The sequence below is a fragment of the Serinus canaria genome, chromosome 8 (assembly GCF_022539315.1).
Source record: "Serinus canaria isolate serCan28SL12 chromosome 8, serCan2020, whole genome shotgun sequence".
NCBI lineage: Eukaryota > Metazoa > Chordata > Aves > Passeriformes > Fringillidae > Serinus > Serinus canaria.
The window spans coordinates 30,286,000-30,294,473 of record NC_066322.1 but is presented as its reverse complement, the minus strand read 5'-3'; positions in this window follow the sequence as shown (position 1 = coordinate 30,294,473).

Below are 8,474 nucleotides of genomic sequence, written 5' to 3'. Positions count from 1 at the left end.
AGGGTCAAAACATGAAAGATCCCTAGCATCACAAGGATGGGACACATCATCTTCCTTCTTATCTGGCCCAGAGGTGAGCAAGGTGAGCTACAGGCTGTGGTTGATCCTTGCATGCTCCTGGTATGTGCTGGAGCTCTTCCCAGAATCTGTGGCCTCAGCTCAAGTGGCTTTTGGTGCCATGGTCCTGGGTGTCAGCACCACATCCTGCTGAGAGAGACCAAAGCCTCAGGAGGCACATGGTGTTTCTGTTCCCATGCTGGATTCTGCAAGGCACTGTGCACACCAGAGGTCACAGATAGAGAGAGGCTGGTGGAATATGTCCCCACGTTCCTGGGCTGCCAGCAGCAGCCAGGGCTCCTGAAGGCAACACTTCTGCAGCTGCCAAGGAGATGGCTGAGGGTGTGAAGTGAGAGGTGGACTCGGCAGCTGCCACTCACCTAACACAACTCGTGCTTGGGGTGGCAGGAGCCCACAGAGCCGGGCAGGGGCCGCAGCAATCAGCGGCAGTGCCTCGTGCAGCAGCTCCACCACGCAGGTTTGCACAGGTGCCCAGGCTGAGAGAAGCTCCCTCCCACGTCCATCCGCTGAAGGAGGAAATCCATCCCATGGAGGGAATTAACCTGGCAGGAAAACTCGTGACGTGACCCTGAGCTGCAGAGCAATTTGAGAGGTTTCCCCGCTGATCTCAGCAGTGAGATTTTTGTTGATGTCTGTGAGTCAAATGATACCTGGGTGAGCAGGCACATGCTCCGGAAACCATTCTGGGGCTGTCCACAGGAGCAGGAGCCACAACTGCCCCAAGCCTGGCCCTTCAGCATTCTTCTATCAGAGCACCTGCCCAGGGGGAGGAGGCCTGTATTTTTAAATACAGTTTTTGTCCGAGCCAGAACAAAAACTGTATTTAAAAATATGTCTTAAAAGCACTTATAACAGAACTTTCCAAGCACGGTTTTTGAAACCAGGAGCAGGCCAGGTGAGTTGCACTGTGTCTGGTGGGTTAGCTGGCTGGAGGAGCCCCAGGCTTCCTAGGCAGGTCTGTTCCATCCATAAGAGCTTATGAGAGTAGCTTAAGGCTGGGTTTAGGAGAACTTGCACTAAGCTGAGCTGCACAGGTACTGATTACAAAGCTCAGGACAGATTACTGCAGTGTGAGCAAAGTGGGACATCATACAAGTTCTGCCTTATAATGATATTATGCTGAAATTCCTGGCTTCCTGTTCCTATTTACCAAACAGTGGCAGATGCCAGGGCCTGACTTTTTCCCATTGGTGTCAAAGACTTTTGGGATTCACCTGGGCTTTCCTACACATCAAGGGATTCTGTCCCTTGCTGGCACTGGTACCTACAGAGTACCGTGGAAAACCCTGCTCCGTGGCTACCCCATGCATGGCACAGCCAGGAAAACAGCTCTGGCTATTAGTCCTGGTTTGAACAGCACAGGAGATGACAAAGAAATCCAGTGGGTAAATATAAGGGTGTGTCCAGACCTCTGACCCCCAACTCATACCCAGCACGTTCAGGCATGCAGCTGTTCCATCCAGCCTCCCTGAGATGCCAGCTGATTGTACCAGTCCCCACTTCACACTGTAATTAAGCCTGGCCCCTGTGATCAGGGCAAACTTCTGCCCTGCTGTGTTTCAAAATACCAATCTCCTTGAGCACACACATCCCATTCCATCAGGCACGTGCCCTCTCTGCCTCGTGGGGCTGTGCAAGACAGGCCCTGGCTTTTGAGGCCACTCAGCCAGCAGCAGTGCTCTGCCTCACAGCACACGTCAAGCACACCCACACACTGCCAGGCTGCTCCATCACTTGGGAAGGACCAGCACATCCTCCTGCCCTCTCTGTCTGCACATCCCACCCTTCAGCAGGAGGCTGTGACAGGAAGGGTGTGCAGAGTGTGCCCTGCTGGCAGGTGCCATGCCCAGTCACTGCACGTGTGTGCCCTCACTGCCCTTGGCACTGTGGCTGCATCAGCACCATCTGCACGTTGCACCATCCCAGCTGGCACTGGGACCTGACAGTCACAACAAGCAGCCCCTGAGTTACCAACAAGCCCTGAGTTACCATGCTGCTGCTGCAGGACAGCAATGTCTCCACACAGCCCTACTGGAACACCCTGCTCTGCCCACCCCACACACCTTCCCCCTCCTCTGGAACCCCTCCACGTTGCCCTGTCTTCTTGCTGGCCTCAGAGCAGCCCTGCCAAGTCAGGGCAGGGGACAAGAAGGGCCCTCAAGGGGAAGCAGGGGCTTGTGGTAACCATAGAGCTGCTCAGGCACAAAGCAAGCAAGGAAGCAAAGCCTTCTGTTTTAGTCTCTCAGACAGAAAACCCCCTTAGAAGTTTCTGGGGAAACCTCCAGCTTGGACAAAAGTGAGGCTCTGAGGTCTGGTTGGCTTCAGTTCTTTTGGCTCTAGGGAAACCAGCCTGGCTGACCCACATGACTCCCAGCTGTGCTGGGACCCACCTTGGGATGTCCTCCTTGTTATTTCCCTGCTCTGCTCTCTCCTGAACTGAGCCATGGACCTGAGAGGTCAGGGGACTGTGCAGGGAGACCCAGGCAGAGCCTGCACACCCCAGCCAGCCCCTGCAGAGGCTGCTGGAGGTCAACATTCAGCACTGCTGGCAAAGTGAGCACGGGCCAGGTCCAGGACAGCCTGTCCTGCTCCAAGCAGCACTTCTGAGGTGTCCAGGCCACCATGGTTGGACCCACAACTCACACAGCAGTACTCTGATAAACATTGGGAAAGCTGCCCTTTGTCCTGCAACAATCAAATCCCTGATGAAGACATCGCTGAGGGATGCAGGGCAGGGGAGAAAGGTGGAGAGAAAACAGGGATTAGCAAGGCCTGATATAAACATGACCTCTCTCTGACAGCAGCCTGTGTCACAAGGGACAGTATTGACATGTCCCTGGGGAATGAATGAGCTCAACTCCTCAGGCAGGGAGCTGCCAGCATCAGCCTGACCAGCAGCATTCAGGGAAGGTGATTGACTGAGTGGGATGTGCTGGGACAGGTTTCTTCAGCAGGCACCACATACCAGCAGCACCTGCCCCTGAGGTGCCCTGGGCAGCATATCTGGGGATGGCACCGTCACCGTGCCAGCGTCACCAACCATGCCCAGCATCACCTGTGGGTCCTGCTCGTGTCCAGAGGAAGATGGGGAAGGGTCTGGAGGTGAAGCCATGTGAGGAGCAGGGAGGTCACTTTGCTTGATCAGCCTGGAGAAGAGGAGACTGAGGGGAGACCTCATAGCAGTCTACAGCTTCCTCACAAGAGGAAGCACCAATCTCTCCTCTCTGGTGACCAGCAATAGAACCTGGGGAACAGCAAGAAGCTGTGTCCAGCAAGGCTTGGGTTGGATATTAGGAGAAAGTTCTTCACCCAGAGAGTGTTTGGGATTGGAACAGGCTCTCCAGGGAAGCGGTCATACCTGCCAGAGTTTCAGAAGTGTTTGGAAAATGCTCTCAAGCACATGGTGTGCAGGACCAGGAGTTGTGCTTTGACGATCCTTGAGGGTCCCTTCCAACTCTATGATTCTATGGAACCTGTTCCAACATGCTCTGCTTGTCCTGGGATACCAACAGCAGATCACTCTGCCATGGTCAGTGCCCACACCTCACTGAAGATCCTGTGGGCTTTTAGGGGCCCAAGAGATGTTGGAGAGGACACCTTCATACCACCAGCTTCTACCCCCACCAGCTCAGCTTGATGCTTTCCCTTCTCCCCTATACCCTTGCCAGCTCTGCTGCTCTGCACCCCAGCAGTGTTGTCCTTCAGTTTGGGAAAAGAGATGAGAGCAGGAGCTAGGCCCAGCTCCCAAACTGCACAGAGGAAAACTGTGCCCATGGAGGAGCAGCATTTCCTGCAGGAGTGCCCTACCCTCATTGTCCCTCAGGAAACACTGTGCCTGTGGCACCAGGAGCACTGGAAGAGCTTTGTTGGAATGGAAATGCCAAAGGCCATCACCACGTGGCTGGGAGGAAGCCACTGCTGCCAATGAAGCTGAGGTGCCTGCACCCAGCTAGAACTGCCTGCTTGGGCTGTCCTGCTGCTGGCTGATTCACTGGCCCCATGCCTGGGGTTCAGCAAGGCAAAGCTTCAGTCCCAGCAGGACTTCTGGTCCCCCTGCATATGGCAGAGGTGTCCCCAGAGCCCCTCTGTGGGACAGGGTATATGCCAGAGTACCCACCCCGTGCAGAGCAGGGAGCTCAGTCATGGGTGTTCCCATGGCTGAGCACTTGGATGCTGCACTAACCCCACACACTGTCCCTCTTGGAGACAGCTCACCCTACAGCAGAAGTCTGGGTAAGAGGACAGATCTCTTCCCTCAGGTGCCCAAGGCCAGCACATAAAACCCTGAATACAGAACCCTCCCATGGCATGAAAGGAGGGCAGGAGAATGGCTAGCACCGTGGGTCCCTGCAGGGAACCAAGAGGCAGAGTGGCAGGTTATCAATGCTTTGTCTATTCCTGCCCCAGGAGGGAAATCCTTCGCCAGGCACTGCCAAAGTCCATGTCACCACGGGCTGTGAGAAAGCACCTGCAGATGTGAGCCACTGCCTGTGTACAGAGCCAGGCCCAAGCTGCCAACTGCTCCTAGCATTCCAACTTCTCTGACCTGGTTCCAGTGTTCCAGCCTAAACCTGAGGAAGCATGCCTGCAATGGGCTCCTCTCCCTAACTTCAGTGACCTTGCCCTCTGCCACTGCCTGGCAGCGAGCCCAGGGCCCAGAGGAGGAGCCATCCTCACAGCTGGCCTCCAGCCCTCCTGTTCTCTGACATTTCTGCTGTCACATGCACCTGAGTCGTGCCTCCCACAGTGTTCTGCCAGCTCCCATCCACAGAGCCCAGACCCAAGTGACAACACATTCCTCTCCAAACAAGAATGCTTGTCGTGAGCTGGGCTCAGCAGGAAAAGCCTGAGTCAACCCAAGAGCTGCCCAAAGCCAAGGAAGCCAGGAGCTGCTAAAGGTATCCAAGGAATTCAAGGCAGGTATGAGATGCAGCCCTCCTGAGCCCCTAGCTGCGGCAGCTGCTGCCAGGCAGTGTGGGGAGGTAGAGTGAGGATCTGCTCTGCTCTGAGGGGTGTTAGTGGCCATCAATAAACCCCTGGCACCTGGAGGCCGTGCTCCCACGTTCCAGGGCTCTACAGGCCAGCCAGGACAGAGCAGCACCCCCACAGCCTTCCCACACTGCTGCTTGAAGTGACTTCCCCAAACCATCGCAGCCAGTTTGGCCTTTGCTGGCTCACCAAGAATGAGGCGCCTTCTGCTCAGGTGACAAAGATGTGAAATATTGCTGCACCTGCCATGTGCTGCCCAGGGGGGTGCCAGCCACGGTGACTCATGGAGCTTCCAAGGGACACAACTCCCACTAATTCCAGCTGAGCTGACCAAAGCTTCTGCTGAGACAGACAGAAACACAGAGAAGGCCAGCTCTGGAGCTGTGCCTCCATGGTATACCATCTTTGTCTTTAGTAGCTTCTCCTTCGCACAGCCTGAGCCCAGGCTGAGTACCCAGCCACACTCGCATTTGCTGAGCTTGAGACAGCTTGAAGGGAGAAACGAATGCACAGTGAGCAGCTCAGCTGCTCTGCTTCAAGGTGAATATCATCTGCCTGCCCTGTTGTCTCCCCTGCTAGCACTTTGGTTTGATACAAACCCTTGCATCTGCAGAGGGGTTCTGGCAGGGCAGCCTTTCCAGACCCCTCTCGCTGAGCACTGGTGCCAAAAATGTTAATTACAGCATCACAGTCTCTCCAAGCTCTGCTTTGCACAGGAGCATCAACTGATGAGCTTAACAAGGAATTTACCATTCTGATTCTTCTCACGAGTTGTTCCTGAACTCATCTGCCATGAGAGGATTTCTCCTCTGAGCACAGCTCCATCTTTCAAAGCAGTGCTGACAATGTTCCCTGACTCTAGAGGCAGTCTTGGCTCTACAATTTGCCCATTCTAAGTAAAACCCACCCAGACCCAGGTCCCTCTTGTCTCTTCCCTGCCAGACAGAGAGGTCATGCTGCTGCAACACTCTCAGAGGGGCTTCTGCTCCCTGTTTCTCACCCAGCCCTTCAGAGCTATGTGTCTCCTCTCCCCACTCTGGGCAGCTCCCAAGACTTTCAACATCAAAGCTGCCATCCACTAAGCCTGGATCTTTCCAAACAGCCTGGCTGTATTACATCCACCTGTACATGGGAACATGCCGGCCCTTGTTGTTCTCTTCCATCCCATTCCCTTCCCTTCCTGGAGAGGCAAAGGTCACCCAGCCACGGGATTTCAGCTCTGACACACCAATCTCAAGCTTTCTCCTTCCTTGGCCAGGGCTCAGTTCCCACCCACCCTCCTGGTATCCATGCCCTACATAGCTGAAAGCCAGTTGAGCTGAAAAGCAATGGAGAGCTCAGGCTGTGCTGGGGCAAGGCAATGTCTTTGCTGACAAAGGTGAAAAACCAGTGGCTCAGGATGAGGCACAGCTGTGAGATACCAGATAACACAGCTGATTGTGCAGGGTTTCACAGAGCAACCACAACGAGTTTTCACACTGAAGACCTGCCCTGGAGGTTCTCTGGAAAGCTCCATTTCCAAGGATCACTAAGAGCAAGAGCCTGTGTTAGCAGTGATTCATGGCTGCCACTGCCAGCTCTTCCTTATCCCAGCTGGAATTTCTTACCAGCCTGCACCCAAGGGCTCTGTGCTCCAGGCAGGACCTGTTTCCATTGCACAGAGGAGTTGGGTGCAGCTGGAAGGGATTAAGCCCCACGCACAGGCATCTGCTGGCCAGGAGCAGAGCATGAGGAGCCGTCCTCCCCTGCAGACTGGCACATCCACAGCAATGGCCAATTCCTCTCACAGCCAGCTGGGGTGGGCAGCCAAACCTTGGCAGCAGCCAACACCTAAGCCACCCTTTGGGAAGTCCCTGTTTCAGGGATCCAGGTCCTACCCGTGCTTTCAGGACAAAAGAGAAAATGTGGGAGGTGGTTATGGTTCCCACCCCACAAAACAGTCCCATCCTTTGGCTGCAAAGACATCCAGCTTCTCAGCACATGGAGGAGAGGGGCAGAAAGCGAGGCTGAGCACAGCCAAGTCTTTTTCTACAGAAAGGCATGGACAATGATGCCTGGGGTCACAAGAGCAGGCAGGAGCCCCTGTAAAGAAGCAGCGACCTGTGACAGGGGCTGCAGAACAGTGGAGCACCTCCACCCACTGAAGAGCATTCCTCTGCAGACACCTGGGCTGGCTGTGCTTCTCCAGCTCTGTGCAGCACCAAACAGAGCTGGAGAAGCACAAGTGTAAAAATCACAAGTGTATCCCATCTTTCCAGACCATTCCATTCTCCAGGGCTCAGCTTGTGCTTTAGCACCTTTTGTTCCTTCTTTGCATCACTCAGAACAGGAAGCTGAGCTCGAGGTCTCCAGAGGCCACTTTGCACCCACACCAAGGACAACCATGGGCAGCAGCTAATCCCTCACTACTTCTGAATCCCCCACGTGCATCTCCCAGGATGGAATACACATCTCAGGGCACCAAGTGACGCTGCAGCAACCAGAGGGAAGCTAAACCAAACAGCAGGACAGAAAAACACACCTTCTCTAACCCTGAGCTGCAAATCCTCAAGGGAGAGCTACAGACACCTTTAAGATGAACCAGAAAAAAATGCATAGCTTTACTGACAGCAATGTCATGGATAAAGACTGGTCACACATCCTCTCCCCTCATCAGCCACTGCATGCTCCATAGGCAAAAAGCATTTGTCCCATCCCATTCCCACTCTTCCTGTTAAATGTCTAACTTCATCCTACAGGCACACTTAGATAAAACCTAAGAGGTCCTACTCTTGTCATCAACCTCTGCCCATCCAAGAAATTTTCCCCTTTTTTCCAAGCTTTAAGAAAAAAACTCCAAGAGAACCAGCAAACCCATATATCAGAAAACATTTATTTTCCTTAAGTATGCTAGATTATGCAAAGCTACCTCTTCTAGGATCTCCAGACCTCACTGCATTCAAATTCCAGGCCGGACAGAGCTGCAGTGCCAGCTGGCACAGGGCAGTGTGAGTGATCAGCTTGGCACAGGAGCTCTGACCCTTCCATTCCCCACTAAGCTCAGAAGCATTGTGTCAGACTGTTTTGAGTAACACTTGGTATTTCATTTGCCTCAGCCCAGAGAGAAAATGAGGCAGGGATAACAAATGACTGAGGGCCCTTGCATTTGGAGTAGGGGGGAATCCTAAAGGTCGAAGTGGTGTTACCTGCTAGAGCCCACGGCAGAAGCACAGCATAGCTTAAGGTACTCTCTGAAACCAACCAGGGCAATGTGCTTCATCTCCTCCAGAACAGGGAGCCAAGGACTGCTGCAGGATGCTGTGGGGAAGAGAACCAGCCACCGACTCTCCCTGTGGAGAAGGGATAGCACTCCACCAGAAATAGAGGGGTTTGGTCCCAGGGTGTTTTAGGACACAGCTGAACAAAGC